General features: G+C 38.5%; 1 long non-coding RNA gene across 1 annotated transcript in view; it reads left to right on the forward strand.

The window, feature by feature from the left end:
- The window catches only part of LOC310888982, a 30204-nt gene extending 15895 nt beyond the window's left edge, over positions 1-14309 (forward strand). Inside the window, exons 2-3 of the long non-coding RNA XR_014576299.1 lie at positions 10404-10650; positions 14186-14309. This is a non-coding gene — a long non-coding RNA (uncharacterized lncRNA). The remainder of the gene's footprint in view (positions 1-10403; positions 10651-14185) is intronic.
- Positions 14310-17984: the final 3675 nt, after the last annotated feature.

A 17984-nucleotide genomic window follows, 5' to 3' on the forward strand; every position in this document is an offset into this window, starting at 1 on the left:
GAAGGGCAAAGCAGAAAACCTCAGACAGTAGTTAAAGCCTGGATATTTCTGGACACCTTTCTCAAGGAGTAAGTTGTTAGCATACTGGTGAGAAAAAATACGTTGAAATATACTAGTGAGATTAAAACCTCTAACTTAGGAAAGACACTAAAGGTGTTGCTGAGCAGAAAAAAGTATCTTTTGAAAATTGTTACAGTCTTCAATAAATTGGAACATAAACTGTACAACCCAACTCTGAATTCTGAAATAAAACATGAAACATAGAAAAAAAAAGAATATTTTCAAGTTCAATATTAATCACTGAAATGCAATTAGTTTCAGAAATTTAATATATTGCTGAATTCTATTCAAGAAAGAAAGAAAGAAAGAAAGAGAGAAAGAAGGAAAGAGAAAGAGAGAACGAAAGAGAGACAGAGAAAGAAAGGAGAGACAGAGAGACCTAGAGAAAGAAAAAAAGAAAGAGAGAGAAAGAGAGAAAGAGAGAGAGAGAGAAAGAGAGAAAGAAAGAGAGAAAGAGAGAGAGAGAGAGAAAGAAAGAGAGAGAAAAAGAGAAAGAAAGAGAGAAAGAAAGAAAGAGAGAGAAAGAGAGGGAGAAAGAGAGGGAGAAAGAGAGAAAGAAAGAAAGAGAGAGAAAGAGAGGGAGAAAGAGAGGGAGAAAGAGAGAAAGAAAGAAAAAGAGAGAGAGAGAGAGTGAGCAAGAGCAAGAGCAAGAGCAAGAGCAAGAGCAAGAGCAAGAGCAAGAGCAAGAGCAAGAGAAGAGAAAAGAGAAAGGAAGGAAGGAAGGAAGGAAGGAAGGAAGGAAGGAAGGAAGGAAGGAAGGAAGGAAGGAAGGAAGGAAGGAAGGAAGGAAGGAAGGAAGGAAGGAAGGAAGGAAGGAAGGAAGGAAGGAAGGAAGGAAGGAAGGAAGGAAGGAAGGAAGGAAACTAGCTAAATAAGAGTAATTCAGAGAAAACTATCATAGGATATAATATCATTTCCATACTTGAGATATCTCTTTAGACCATCATGACACAGATTAGTTCTACCCTTATGAAGATGTGTTCTATGATATCTCTAGGAAATTAAATTACTTTTATACAATCAGCATTTTTTTCAACAAGTTTGTTTATTTGTTTCTTCTCTCTTTAGTAGCAATCAATTAGTCACAAAATCTGAATACAATTTCATAGAGAGAAACATGATGAAATAATGCTCAAGAGAAAGGGTCTTCAGAAGAGAAATGTGTCTTGTAAATTGAGACTTGGTAATGGACATATTCAGGATTTTAATATTCTTTAAAGACTCCTTATACTGAAAAACATCCATGAGTGTTTTCATTGTTCTTTTTACTGAACATGAGCTCCCAGAAGAAAATGCTTTCTATGAATTAAGAGAAACTATAATCTATATATTGTCAGGAGATTTTACTATGACTTACAAAATTAAAATATCTCCTAGATTTCAAAATCAATGGTTTTGATGCTTATATCTGAGAACACGGCATCTTTTTAGTCAGTAAAAAGTAATACAACTCCAAGTATAGAGCAACTCACTCTGAGGAAGTAATTTATCTTTGTCAGATACCTACATCACAATTAAATGAATTGTAGTGCTAGAGTGCCTGTTTCTCTTTATTGATAATAAATGGAATCTAGACCACAAACTAGAAAACCTCAATCGAAAAGAGAGCTCATGAACAGCCCATTTCTTTTTATTGATTATAAAGAAAACCTAGATAACTGATTTTCTTACAAATGTCTTCAAAATTTTCATCTTTAAATTAATGAAAACAAGGAATTGTGAATGTCAGACAATATTGATTTCATTAGACTAAAATTTAAGAAACTCTCAGGAAAACAAAACCAAACAAAACACCTATTTCCCAGAATATAGCTGGTCAGTTATGTAAGTTAGTGCAAAATGGAAACTTCCTTTATTTTTTCTATCTTTTGGTGTCCTGATGTATGAAATTACATTTTTTATATAATAGTTGTCTTAGTGGAAAGGTCACTCAAAGTACTAAGAATTCTTCAAGAGAGTTTAACCAAAATCTCTTTCTGCAAAATTTTTTATGCAAAAAAAATTTTTTTTTCCCCTCAATTTTCTGCAAAAATGAAGAAATTCAGATGTTTTATTTTTATCTTTTGAAAAACAAAAATCTGGTCAAAAAGAGATGAAAGGAAAATTATTTATTAAATGTTTTAAATAAAGGTGTTTAACAAAGAAAGAATCAAGAACAGAAAAACACAGAGAGTGAAAGAATGAGAGAAGGTACAAATACTCATAAAGAAGTTTCCCTTATGGAAGCTTTCTTTATAAAGAAACATGTTTTCCAGCTTTCTAAATTTTGTGTTTGCACAAAACAGGCATAACAGGAACTTTTTCTTATTAGTGCCTTTGGGTGCTAAGGTGGTATTTGAAGAACAATGAAGTACACACTACATTTCTTGCCTTCCTTTTCCTCACTGTTTTTTGTTGTTGTTGTTGTTGTTCTTTGTTTTTACTTTCTCATTTTCAATTTGAAGAAAAAATCTGCTAGTGATGACACCTTCTGATATGTAACATAGAAGCCTAGAGGGACTTGTTCACTCAGGCTCACTGGTGACATAAACAGCATGCTGCAGCTCATATATTTTCCAATTCAAAACTGCCTGAACAACTAGCTCTCAGCTGACTTGCAAAATGATGTATAAGACTAGATACTTTTGCACAGCTCATATCCTTTGTTTCATCATGTTTCAAATGGGGAAGAAAAAAATCCATCTGTGTCTTTTTTTCAGGCTGTGTCCATAATTTATTCTACAACTATTCCTTTCATTATGTTAATAATGTTGTTTTGTATGTATGCTCTTTGGCAAATTGTATACAAAAAAAATTTCTATTTTGGATCTTTCTGCATAGCAAATTTAAATAACTTCCAGCACTACTCAGCAGATGAATGGCCATGTCTGGTTTCCTCAAAATCTCCATGAAAAATAAACTCATTAACTGCAAGAAACTGAATCAGTTTTGCTGCATGTTTGATGTGGCACCTGCTCTTGTTTAATTGAATTTAATTTAACAGAAATGACCCAATCATTTTTCCACCTCCTGTTCACTCTTTTGCTTCTCCCCATAAAGCTGCAGTTCACAGGAAATATGTACTATCTAAACATCGAAAACAAACAAACAAACCAAAAACCACATTTTTTTCTCTTTCACTGTAGCTTGTATGTCATTAAAAATACACAGTACTCATAATACTTTCTGATCATATGACTTGAGTCATATGGAACTTAAAAGGTACTATCATTTTGATATGAGAGTTCAGATAGAAGATAATTTTTTTTTAAATGAGAACAACCCCATATCTGTCAGCCCCTACAGGGGATAGCTTTGGCTATCCCTCTGCACTGTCTGAGTAACTTTTTAACATCTGTGTTAATATTCAGTTGAAGGAGAACAACTTATTAGTGTGATGGACCATTGCTGCTTCTTCCTGAGAATGAAGAGGAAAGCAAGAAATAAAGGTGTTTGAAAGGTATGCTTGAGTTACTGAGTTACTGTGTTTTCTGAGGATGAGGCAAATCCTTGCTCAGGGCTTTACATAACCTAGAAATGTAACCAGGAAGCCTTTCTAAAGAATTTTAAATCAAAAAGCATGGTGGTTTCCAAGTACTTCTGAGCTCTTTTATAAGAATACCCTTGTTTACTAAATATCTAGGAAATCTCTTATATTATCACAACTGGGGAAAAAAAAAGTATGAAAGAGATATATTTAATTTACTTATTTACTTGTTTTGAAAACTCTAACATTAAAACTTTCAGCTTCATTTGGAAAATATCTGTTCTGAAGTAACAAAATAGGAGGAGTTTAAAGAAAATTGTAGTATTTTAAGATGATGCAGTTACTGAAGAATTTCCAGATACCAGTTCATCTTGTGGATGCCCCATCCCTGGATATGTTCAAGAGGTTGGGTGAAGCCCTGGGCAACCTGATCTAGTGGGTTGAATCCCTGACTCCAGCAGGGGGTTAGAACTAGGTAATCTTTAAAGTCCTTTCCAACCTGAGCCATTCATCCTATGATCACTTGTAATTAAAAATAACATAGGTATGTTAAGATAATGGCAGAAATTACATTTTAAATAGCTAAAATGTTTTGTTCACAGACCATTTCATCCCTTTGAATTATTGTCTTCCCCTGTCTAAAAGCTGAAACCTAACTTCCATATGAGTTCTTATAACTTTTGCATTTACTCCCCTTGTGTAGAAGAAGACTTTTAACATAGCAGAGAAACAATCTGAACGGTCACAGATAAAATCCAAAGTTCTCAATAATTATTTTTCATGTAAAGAAAGACTAGTAACTTGCTAAAAGAATGAATCCCAGCTTACTGAAAATGCTGAAATAAAAGCCTTTAATCACGGTCACACATATTGGATGTGTCCAGAACTAAATTAACTCAGAGGTTCACTGAATAGTCTGACCTTACAGGATTTATTCTAAAAACCCAGACAGGACAAGTTAGATAAAGCATTTCATCATGATAACAAATGATATAAAACTAATGCTGGTCAACTGTTAAATGCTCTTTGATTTTCTTTTTTATACAAAGTGGATTTCATATGTAAATTAAAGTGATGAGCATTTTTCAAAGAAGGGGAAGGCATCAGAAAACATGATTCACAAGTGCAGGATACATGGCTACCTCCAGAAGTGGTCAGGCAGACAGTGGTGAGGTTGGTTTGGCTTTATGGTCTTTGTAGGTCGCTTCCAACTGAACAACCGAACTATACAATTCTGTTTTCTTTTGTTTTGTTCAGTTCTTTTCTATCCTACTCATCATCATAAAAACAAACAAACAAACAAACAAAAACCACCTCTGCTAATATACATCCAGGCAGAGAAGCTGAGTATGTCATTCTTTATCCCAGGATACTATTATTATCTTTGAGAGTCTGTCTGAGATTTCCCAGCTTAAGCTGAGAATCTCCCCAAAAATCTGTGATTTTTTTTTTTTTTTTTGTAGCTCCAGTATGTGTAAGTGTCCATAGTTGTCGGTAGGCAAGAATACATGCATGTGTTTTCGTAAGAAATTCTCTAGTACTCAGCAGTTCTTTCTCAGGGAGAGAACTCTTTCTAATTTCATAGAATCATAGAATCATAGAATATCCTGAGTTGGAAGGGACCCTTAAGGATCATCAAGTCCAACTCTTGATACCGCACAGGTCTACCCAAAAGTTCAGACCATGTGACTAAGTGCACAGTCCAATCTCTTCTTAAATTCAGACAGGCTCGGTGCAGTGACCACTTCCCTGGGGAGCCTGTTCCAGTGTGCAACCACCCTCTCTGTGAAGAACCCCCTCCTGATGTCGAGCCTAAATTTCCCCTGCCTCAGCTTAACCCCGTTCCCGTGGGTCCTGTCACTGGTGTTAATGGAGAAAAGGTCTCCTGCCTCTCGACACCCCCTTACGAGGAAGTTGTAGACTGTGATGAGGTCTCCCCTCAGCCTCCTCTTCTCCAGGCTGAACAGGCCCAGTGACCTCAGCCGTTCCTCTTACGTCTTCCCCTCCAGGCCTTTCACCATCTTCGTAGCCCTCCTCTGTACACTCTCCAACAGTTTCATGTCCTTTTTATACTGTGGTGCCCAGAACTGCACACAGTACTCGAGGTGAGGCCTCACCAGCGCAGAGTAGAGCGGGACAATCACCTCCCTTGACCTACTAGCGATGCCGTGCTTGATGCACCCCAGGACACGGTTGGCCCTCCTGGCCGCCAGGGCACACTGCTGGCTCATATTCAACTTGCTGTCTACCACGACCCCCAGATCCCTCTCTTCTAGGCTGCTCCCGAGCGTCTCATCGCCCAGTCTGTACGTGCAGCCAGGGTTTCCCCGTCCCAGGTGCAGGACCCGGCACTTGCTCTTATTGAACTTCATGCAGTTGGTGATCGTCCAGCTCTCCAACCTATCCAGATCCCTCTGCAAGGCCTTTCCACCCTCATTCGAGTCCACAACTCCTCCAAGTTTGGTGTCATCAGCAAACTTGCTCAAAATACCTTCTATTCCTACATCCAGATCGTTTATAAAAATATTGAAAAGTACCGGCCCTAAAATGGAGCCTTGAGGGACCCCACTGGTGACCGCCCGCCAGCCTGACGCAGCCCCATTTACCATAACCCTTTGGGCCCTGCCCGTTAGCCAATTGCTCACCCATCGTATGATGTTTTTATTTAGCTGTATGGTGGACATTTTGTCCAGTAGGATCCTATGGGAAACCGTGTCAAAAGCCTTGCTGAAGTCCAAAAAAATCACATCAGCTGGTTTCCCTTGGTCCATCATACGGGTGATCTTATCATAAAAGGAAATCAGGTTAGTTAGGCAGGACCTACCCTTCACAAACCCATGCTGGCTGGGACCAATGACTGCTTTGTCACCATTTCTTAGACACCATTTCAAAGACCCTTAGTGTTATCTGATGGTCTCTGTATAAACAGAGTCTTTGAAGTTTCACTGACAGTAAAGTCTACTAGGAATTTTGAAAGACCTAATGGAATAATCCTTGCTTCAGAAATAACATTTGACTTTAAAAAGGACCATATTCTTTTTCTTTTTACATATAGAGCGCGCACTTCTGAAAAGAACTATCGGTGAGACATGTAGAGGTACAAAAGTCTGCAGGGATCCAATGAAATAATTCAGAAGTTTAAAAAATATATAACCTGAATCAAAATAAACACTTTATATCAAGAAAACTGTCACTATTGTGCATGGTAAAATTGCCTAAAATATTTCATAATAAGTACTGTTTCTAATATTTTTTTCAAGCTTTAATAATTTGATATGAAAATTTCACTGTTTTCTGCCCAAACCAGACTGAGAAAAAGGTATATTCCCTGTTTGGGAAAAAGGTGTTTTCCCTGTTTGGGAAAGTATACCAAGAAAACTGGCTGCTTCTAGTTCCAAATTAGAAATACTTTTATGCTTTTGTCAAAGGTAAAATTACTGCCCTTCCCCTCACCTCTTTCACCATGTTGGATGACGGAGGTATGGAGACAGCAAACTAGGTGAAACACTGGAGGGATTTGAAAAGTAAATTTAAACTTTGCAAGTGGAAACAGGCAGCATTTGTACTGTTCAGAAATATGATTGAAAGTCTTACTTTTTCATACAGAGACTTTTAATTATATTGAGCAATATTTTTCATTCAGAATATATTTGTGTATAAAATTCCTAGATCTCCCTGGTATTTTTTTGAAATTTAGAAACTTTTGATTTCATCTGTCAGTTAGGTTGGTGTACAAATATTTAGTATTCATATAATGGACCAATTATTATAAATAAATAAGTAAATAAATAAATAAATAAATAAATAAAATGATATATCAAACATTGAGGACAGGAAAAACGAAATACCATCTTGATATATCTTCTGGTAATTTTCAGTATTTAGGTCTTCTACATTTGTTGAAATCACTGTTGTATAGTATACAGAGATTAAATCGCTCTGCAAGCACTTGCAAAGGAAGAAAGCACTTGTTCTCTAACGAGTTTAAACCTTATACCAGACCACCTCTAATTGATCTTGCTCTTTGGGAGAAATACTCTTCTTAATGATCCCTTCAAGCAGCTTAGTAGATATGAGAAAAATTACCTTGTAGTTTTTCAAGGATGAGTTCTTGATGGAGTCTTAATGAGTAACTTTCTACTATGTTTCTCTTTTCAGTTTATCACAAGCTTAGCACACCTCTAAAGCTAACCAGATGTCTGACAATGTGCAACCCGCTGCTTTATTTAGCATCATTTAATTGGTAGTTTTTTTGTTTGTTTGTTTGTTTTTTGTAATATTAATCTCCAAGATCACAGAGAACATTTGTATGTCTTCTGACACTAGTGATGACCTGTAAGTGTTTCTGTCTCAGCAGTTGGCTTGTGGAAATATATTGATATTAATGTCTGTGACTAATCATAGAATGGCTTAGGTTGGAAGGAACCTTAAAGATCATCTTGTTCCAACTCCCCTGCCATGGGTAGGAATGCCACCTACTAGATCAGGTTGTCCAGGGCCTCATCCAATCTGGTCTTGAACATCTTCAGGAAAGGGGCATCCTCAACTTCTCTGGAAAACCTGTTCCAATGCCTTATCACTCTCTGAGTAAAAAATTTCCTCCTAACATCTAATCTATATCTCCCCTCTTTTAGTTTAATGCAGCCTGTTTTCCAGCCTCAGATAGAGGGTTTCTATGGAAGGTTGAGAAAGCTTTTCGAAATCAAAAGAGAGTTTGAAAAAGAGGCCAACAAAATATCAAAGTGTGTTGTTTTCACACTAATGGCTAGCTAATCACCACACTGCTGTCCCACTACCCTTTCTCAAAAAAATGTGGGAAGAAGTTATGATGGAAAAACTGTTCATGGATTAAGATAAGGAAAAACAGATTACTCACCAATTACTTTCACGGACAAAACAGTCTCACATGGAGAAATTAACTTTTTTTTTTGTTTGTTTTTGTTTTTGTTTTTATCTATCACTAGCAGATTAGAGCAGTGAGAAACTAAAAGAATACTAAAAACACTGTCCCTTCCATCACCCTCTTCTACCTTCTCCACCCAAATGGTACAAGGGACCAGGCAACTGGGGCATTTCAGTCAGTCCACAACACTCCGTCTCTGATGCTCCCTCATCTTCACTCTTTTATTCTGCTCTAGGGTCCCTCCCATGATATGCCATCCTTCATGAAATGATCTTATGTGGGCATGCCGCAGACTGCAGTTCTTCAGGAACTTCTCTAGCATGGATCCATACCATGGGATGCTGTCCTTCAGCAACAGACAGCTCCGGCACAGGTTCCCCACCAGTGGCATCTCTCATCAGACCAGTTGCTCCACTGTGTACTCCTCTCCACAGGCTGCAGTTCTAGTCCAGAGTCTGCTCCTGCAGGGACTCTCCATGGGCTGCAGCCTCCTTCAGGCCACATCCACCTGCTCCACTCTGGGTTCCTCCATGGTCTGCAGTGTAGGGATCTCCTCCACTATGGTACACCATGAGCTGCAACAGGACAGCGTGCTCTAACATCGGCCTCTCCACAGGCCACATGAGAACTTCTGCTCCAATGCCTAGAGCGTCTCCTTCCACAACTTCACTGATTGTGGTGTCTACAGGGTTGTTTCTCTCACATTCTCTCACTCTCCTCTCCCAGCTACTGTTGATCAGCAGTTTTTACTCTCTTAAATATGCCTTTACAGAAGTTCAACCAGCACCACTTATTGACTCAGCTTTAGCCAGTGGCAGGTCCATTTTTGAGTCGTCTGGAACTGGCTGTTATCTAACATATGGCAGCTTCTGTACCCACAGAGGCCACCCCTGCAGCCTTCCTGCTACCACAACCTTGCTACATAAGCCTAATACATGAAATATACATGAAATTCATAAAATCTGCTTCTTGATCTAATGATGCAGAGAGACTGGTTAGTAAAGTTATGTAGAAGTCTACTTTTATTCCCCCCGCACCCCTGCACCCCCCCAACCCCTACTGTAGAAAAAAGAACTAGTAACCAAAGGAAAGACAACACTTGACATTTGGATTTTATTCAGAGTGTTGCCAGGAGGTATTGATTGGAGACGTTACTTCTCAAAGGTGAAATGCATTAATTCCTCCTGTAATTGAGAAACACAGTTTACTATATCTCTAGAAAATGTGCTCTGGAAAAGAAAAACAAACAAACAGAAAGTATTAAAAACACTCACTTCTTTTCTTACATCTTATTTATAAGGCTTCTACATGTAAAGAACAGTTGTGACCAGGCCCAAATTTAGGATCCAGGCATGACTAGGTACCTTTTTTATTAGACAGATATATCATGAGTAGAATAACTTATTCTCTAAATCTAAATCTGAACTGGAATCTAGGTGTATCATCTGGAAAGACATTAATCGAGCAAATAAGATAAAGCGCTTAATATACAAAATGAAGATCTGTATACTCTATGATGCAAAAATAATTAAAAACAAACAAACAAACAAAACCCAAGCAATTAAAACCCATTAATATATGAAGAACAAGGGAAGTGAATTTGAGAAAAAAGTATGACTCACATATTCGTAAATGTAGAATCATAAACAAGAATGGTTATCCTTTCATGGCTATTACAGAGGATTTATTTGCCTTCAGAGCTGACATCAGAGTCCTGAGAAAAAGGAAATGTGGTCATCTTAATGTTAGCTTGGGCTGGAGTTCTCTACATCTCAAAAATAGTTTAGAAGGAACAAGCTTATATGCGAATTGGAGTTATAGGTAGATCGCCACAGCATAGAATCATAGAATATCCCGAGTTGGAAGGGACCAGCGAGGATCAGGGAGGCCAACTCCTGGGTCCCCAAAGGACCACACAGAAAATCAGACCATGTATCTGAGAACCTTGTCCAAACTCTTCTTGAACTTTGGCAGGCTTGGTGCTGTGACCACTTCCCTGGGGAGCCTATTCCTGTGTCTGACAACCCTCTCAATGAAGAATCTTCTTCTGATATCCAACCTGATCCTCCCGTGTCACAGCTTCAAGATGTTCCCTTGGTTCCTATTGCTGTTCACCAGAAAGAAGAGATCAGCACCTGCTCCTCCACTCCACTTGTGAGGAAGCAGTAGGCCTCCGTTAGGCCTCCCCTCAGTCTTTTCTTCTCCAGGTTGAACAAACCAGGTAACTTCAGCCACTCCTCATATGCTTTGCCCTCCAGACCCTTCACCATCTTTTTAGCTCTCCTTTGGACGCTCTCTAACAGTTTTATATCTTTCTTACACAGTGGCACCCAAAACTGTCCACAGTACTTGAGGTGAGGCCACATCAGCGTAGAGTAGAGCAGGACAATCGCTTTGCTTGGCCGGCTAGCAATTCTATGTTTGATGCACCCCAGGATATGGTTGGCCTTCCTGACTGCTAAGGCACACTGCTGGATTACGTTCAGCTTGCTGCCAATCAAAACCCCCAGATCCCTGTTGGTGATGTGATGCTAATCTCCATCATCTTGTTGCCCTTTTTTTTTTTTTTTTTTTTTTGTATAGCCAGAGTTGCCCCTTCCCAGGTACAGAATCTGGAACTTGTTCATACTAAACTTCATATTGTTGGTGATTGCCCAGCTCTCTAATTGGTCAAGATCTCTCTACAAGGCCTTACCACTGTCAATGGAGTCAACAGCTCCGCCCTGTTCGGTGTCATCCATGAATTTGTTCAAAACAACTTCAAGTGTGAAAAATCCAAATTATTTATGAAAACATCAAAGAGGACTGGTCCTAAAATGGAGCCCTGGGGAACCCCACTACTGACAGGTTGCCAGCCTGGTGTAACCCCATTTACAAGAACCCTTTGGGCCTGACACATCAGCCAATTGCTCATCATACTTGCCTCACTGTTTATTGTACTTTTATCTAATTGAATTATGGTCATTTTGTCCAGAAAGATACTATGAGAGAAACTATTGAAAGTTTTACTGAAATCCAGAATGATTTCCTCAACTGGATTCCTTTGGTCAACTAGCTGGGTGATCTTATTTTAAAAGGAAATTAAGTTTTTTAGGCATAACCTTCCCCTAGTGAACCCATGTTGGCTGTTACCAACGTCTGTGTTGTCCTTCAAGTGTTTTTCAATAACTCCCAGAATAATATTCTCCACAATTTTACCAGTCATTGAAGTGAGACTGACTAGCTTGTAATTGCCAGTATCTTCTTTCTTGCCCTTCTTGAAAATTGGGACCACATTTGGCAGCTTTCAGTCAGCTGGGGACTCTCCAGATTCCCAAGACCATTGAAAAATAATTGAGAGAGGTCCTGTGATAACGTCAGCCAGTTCTCTGAGTACCCTGAGATGAATTACATCAGGCCCCATGGACTTATATGCATCCAGGTGGAGCAGCAAATCCCACACAAGTTCAGGGTTGACTGGTAGTTTTTTGTTCCCACAGTCATGGTCCTCCAACTCAGGGCAGCTGGGTTCCCAAAGCCCTTCACTGGTGTTGAAGGAAATAAATGCTTTAAAATTATCTCCTTTGCCTATGTCCCTGTTTGTTGGGTGACCATCCTCATGAAGTATCAGACCAATGTTTGCTCTGGTCCTCCTTTCCCATTAACATACTTAAAAAAGCCTTTTTTATTGTCCCCCACACCGCTGGCCATCTTCAGCTTTAATTGAACCATGGCCACATAAATTTTCTCCCTACAAAAGCAAGAAACATCCCTATAGTTCTGTCATGTCACCCGACCTTGCTTCCAGCAACCATTCACTTTCTTTTTCCACCTAAGCTCTTGAAAAAGATCCCTGCAGCCAGGCCAGCCTTCTGTCCCTCCTGCTTGATTTCTGACATTTTGGAATTGCCTGTTCCTGCACTATTAGTAGGTGGTACTTAAAAAATGACCAACACTGATGGCTCCCAATGTCTTTAAAAGCAGTTTCCCAGCACACCTCACTAACTAGTTCCCTGAGCAGTGTTGAAAGGTAAAAAGCATATGAAAAGGTAAAGCATACAGATTAAATAGCAAATGCACAGATACATAGTGGAAAGCTGGGGAAAAAGAAATCAATAAACTGTATCTTGAGGTTATGCAACAATATATTCAAGATATATTCCATATATTCACTTACATGGGTGTTCAGTCTCATACCCAGAAGAAAGACAAAACAGCCTGTACCTGAGAAAAAAGATGGAACAAAAGAGTTACCTGAAATTAAAGTTAGATGACAAAAACCCAAGAAACAAAAATTGAAGTTACATTTATCATTCTTCACTCATTTAAAGGTGACTAGTTTTTGTACAACAGTACTATCAAAGTCATCTGAAGACATTTTTTTTTTTTAGTAGTTAAACAAGTTGTAACTTTAAGCAAGAAAACAAAAATCCAAAACTCTTTTACTGAGGAAGTTGTGATATAGAACCTTATGTATATATATAAAAAAATGTACATAGTACACAACAAAATTAATAAAGAAACAGTAAATGTCTAAAACGTAAAAAGTAAGAGGATGAAAACAATGTATGTGAGTGTGGGGAGAATGTATATATATATATTTGGTGTATACATATGTATACATTACATGTTATGAAAACATACATGCATCTATGTGCGTATGTCTGTATTTTTTTTTGGTGTATATATATATATTACATGCTATAAAAACTTCTACATGTATCTATGTGTGTATATACATACATATGCCATTTTATAAATTTATACATATTTTTAATGTATACAGAGAATGGAGTAAGTATTCCAGGAAGAAAAGGTCATTTTTTTCTAAATAATTAAATATCTGAGGTGAGGGACATCTAATTAAAGACAATATAGGGTAACACTGTGTTATTATTGCTTTTCTGCTACCTTTTCTACCACACTGTCTTCCCTGCTTCTTCCCTGTCATTTTATAAGCTTTTGTTAAAGGGCAAATGGATAACTGCAATACTACAGCTCTACATTTACACATTTCAACGTCAGATAAAATTTTACTCAGGCATATTACTACTACAGCTGTCACAAGACAGCTAGATCTATGCACAAAGCATTGATAGTAAAACCACCTAAGGAGAAATATGAAGAATAAGTTACTCATTTGTAAACATCATATATGTAAGTGTGTCCCATTGGATAAGACAAAGTGATGTTGATATCAAAGATATCGATACAGCTTAAGTTTTAAGTCTTAAAGTAATCTTCTTCCTTTCACACATTGCAATGCAACACTATTGTCTAGGACTACTGATCTAGTATGCTATAATTAGATTTTATATATATTTCTTATAATCATCAGTCCACTTGGAAGTTACATATTTACTTTTGACGTCCTATAGCAGTGCAAAATACATGTCATATTTTAGGAACAGAGAAAGAGCTATCAGATAATCAGTGTTTAAAATGTGTATCTTTCTGAGGTAAGTGGGTGTTTTACTATTGGAGAGCCAATTATATTATTACTGAACATCAGAGAATTAATTTGTTGTGAAGCTGATTTTAATGAAACAGCACAGCAACTGATGATTTCTATATTTGGAATACAAATGAAACTCTTGAACTCTAGTTCACTTTGTAAGAGAATATGTGGAATGTTCGTGTAATTTTAAAACATTGTTCTGACATATGAAAATCAGAGGCCCAAGCCACCTAGGTTGGGAAATTTTTTTATGAAATTATTACATGAATAAGAAGATGAATTTTGATTACTTAACTGCTGTCAACTTGTTTATTTTCAGCTCCCACTACACGGGTAAGAGGTCTACAAGGAGACATCAAAAATTTGGACAAGGAGAATTTGCTGTTGGCACATGATGATTGTACCTTCACAGAATAAAATAAGCAGACACCTCTTTTGCACCCTGAAAAGTTTTTTCCTTATTTCCAGGTTGATTTGTTTTTACTTATAATCTTTATATCACAGCTAGGTGGCAAAGATTCATGGATCTTCTGAACCAGAAGTGAGCCAATGCACCAAAATGAACTAAAATATACGGTCATACAATAGCTAGACCACGGGGAGGTCTGTGGTTAGATTTCATTCATGCCTTTGAAAGGAAAATTATATTTAAAAGAGGGCACTTCTAACCTAATCTGGACTGAATCCTCATACTGTGAGCAAATTACGACCAAGTCATTGTTAATTAACTTTGTGGCGCATGCAGTATGACTAAGACATATATGTGAGTAAGTTGAGCCATATTATTAACACTGAAATTACTTTTGTGTGGTTAAGGGGCAATAATAGTTAAATTTATTATACCCTTTAATACATAAATTTAGGGTAGGATAAGATAAGATAGGATAGGATAGGACAGGACAGGACAGGACAGGACAGGACAGGACAGGACAGGACAGAACAGAACAGAACAGAGTAGAATAGAATAGAATAGAATAGAATAGAATAGAATAGAATAGAATAGAATAGAACAGAACAGAACAGAACAGAACAGAACAGAATAGTTCAAATGGAAGGCACCTACAATAATATCATTTCCAACTGTATGATGACTTTATAGCTAATCACAAGTTAATGCGTATAGCTAAGGTCATTATCCAAATGCCTCTGGAACACTGAGAAGCATAGGACATCAACCACCTCACTAGAAAAACTGTTCCAACGTTTGACAACCCTCACAATAAAGAAATTTTCCTAATATCCACTTTTAAACTTCTCTGACTCAACTTTCTGCATTTTCCATGTGTTCTATCATTAGCTGCCAGGAAGAAATGATCAGCAACTCCCTCTCCATTTCCTCTCCTCAGGAAGTTATAGAGAGTAATCAGGTCACTCTTTCCCTTCTTTTCTGCAGACTAGATAAGTCAAATGTCTTCAGCTTCTCCTCCATTCTTTTAACCCGTTTTGTTACCCACCTCTGGATGTTTTTAAGTATCTTAATATCCTTTTTATATTGTGTAGCCCAGAACTTCACACAATATTTGAGGTGAGGCTACATCAACATTAAATGTAGTGGGAGAATCACCTCTTTTTAGAGGCTGGCTATAATGTGTTTAATGCCACCCAAAATGTCATTTGCCATCTTTTCTGCCAGGTGGCCTGGCTGCCAGGTGACTCATGCTGAGTTCACAGTCAGGAAGTGCCCCCAGATCCCTTTATGCAGAGCTGCTCTCTAGCCAATCAACTCAAAGTCTGTAGCTGTGTTTGGCATTACTCCATCCCAGTATTTACCTTTGTTGAACTTCATGCCATTGATGATTATCCAATACTCCCATATATTTAGATACATCTTCAAGGTCTCTCATCCCTCCAGAGAGTCAACAGCCACCTTCCAGTTTAGAATCATCAGCAAAATTGCTAAGTATGCATTTACCTCCTGCATCCAGATCATTGAAAAAAAAAATAGCAAACAGAACCAGCTGTAGAACTGAGCCCTGGGGAACACTGCTAGTGAATGGCTGTTGGTGAAATGTAGCTGCATTCACTACAACCCTTTGAGCTTTGCCATTCAGCTGGCTTGTCACCCAGCATAACATGATCTTGTTCATCTCACAGTTGGACAATTTGTCCAGAAGGATATTGGCAGGGACAGTATCAAAGGCCTTAGTGAAATCCAGAAATATTACATCCACTGCCTTCACTTCATCCACTGAGTGGGTAGTCTTACCACAGAAGGAGATTAAATTATTGAGGCAGGAATGTACCTTGATGAACCCATGTTAATTATGCCTGATAATATCTTTGTTCTTTACGTTGCTTTCAATATCACCCAGGATAATCTCTGTAATTTTTCCAGGAACTGAGCTCAGACAATCAGGTCTGTACTTTCCGGTGTGGTCTGTCTCCTGCACCCTCCTTGTAGATTGGTATAACATTGTCTAGCTTCAAGCAAGCAAGGGCCTCCTCACTTTCCCATGACGTTTAATATACTGTTGAGAGGGGTCCAGCTCTATGACTTGCTATCTCCTTCAGTACCCTTGGATGAATCCTGTCAGTCCCCATGGACTTATGAATGTTCAACAGATACTACAGATCACTTACAATTTCAGTGTCCATAACTGCAAAGTCACTGCTGCCACAATCATAGAATCATATAATCATGGAATTGTTAAGGTTAGAAAAGACCTCTAAAATCATTTAGTCCAACCATCCCCCTACCACTAGTATTACCCATTAAACCATGTCCCTAAGTACCACGTCCAACCTTTCCTTTAACACTCCCAGGGACAATGACACCACCACCTCCCTGAGCAACCCATTCCAATGTCTAACTACTCTTTCTGAGAATAAATTTCTCTTAATTTCCAACTTGAACCTAACCTAGCACAACTTGAGTCCATTCCCTCTTGTCTTGTCACTAGTTATCTGTGAGAAAAGGCAGACTGCCAGCTCACCAAAACTTCCTTTCGTGGTCCTTCAATTTTGAGGACAAGGCATCACAAGACCTATCATTTATACTAAGAACTGAGGCAAAAAGTCATGAAATGCCTCTGCCTTTCCCCCATCCTCACATGTTATGCATCAGTCTTGGTCAAGTATGAATCCAATGTTTTCCTTTGACCTCTTCTTGCTGTTGATTTACTTAAAAAAACTCTTTTGTTGTTGTTGTTTTCTGACACCATACTGGCCAGTGTCAATTCAAGATGACCTTGCTTTTTCTTGTTTTCTCCCTGCAGATACAAACTGTAGCTCTGTAATCTTTCTATAAAGTATGACCTTGGTTCAAGAGGTAATATATTTTCCTCCTGAGGATAGAGAGGCCTTGCAGAGAGATCTTGAAAAAAACTGAGGGCTGGGCAATCACCAATTTTATGAATTTTAACAAGAGCAGGTGCTGGATTCTGCACCTGGTACTCGGCACTCTTGGGTAAATGTACAGACTAGGTGACAAGAGGCTGGAGAGCAGCCCTAAGGAAAGGGATCTGGGAGTTTTGTTGATAGCATGATGACTATGAGTCAACAATGTGCCTTGGAAAACAAAAGGGCCAAACGTATCCTGGCGTGTCTTAAGCATGGCATTACTAGCAAGCTGAGGAAGATGATTGTCCTACTCTACTCTGTGCTCGTGTGGCTTCATCTCCAGTGTACAGTTTTGGGCACCACAGTGTGAGAAGGATATAAAACTGTTAGAGAGTGTCCAAGGAGGGCTATGAAGATGGTGAAGTGTCTAGACGGGAAGATGTATGAGGAATAGCTGAGGTCACACAGTTTGCACAGCCAAGAGAAGAGGAGACTGATGGGTGAACTCCTTGCAGTATACAGATTCCTCACGAGGGGCAGTAGAAGAGAAGACGTTGATGACCAGAGATAAGACCTCAGGGTGACCAGAGATAACACCTGAGGTAATTACTTGAAGCTGCATAATGGGAGGTTCAGATTGGAAATTAAGTAAAGGTTCTTCACTGAGAGGGAACCCCCAGGATGTCAGGGGGCTGAGGATGTCTTCATTGAGAGATAGCCCCCAGGATGTCTCAGGCAGCCCCCAGGATGTTGCAAGTCTTGCAGTCTTCTCAGCATATGGCAACTGCTGCTGCTGCCACAGAAGCTGCTCTTACTGAAGCAGTCACCTTATTTAAAAA

Source organism: Anser anser (assembly GCF_964211835.1).
Source record: "Anser anser genome assembly, chromosome: Z".
In the NCBI taxonomy this organism is placed as follows: domain Eukaryota; kingdom Metazoa; phylum Chordata; class Aves; order Anseriformes; family Anatidae; genus Anser; species Anser anser.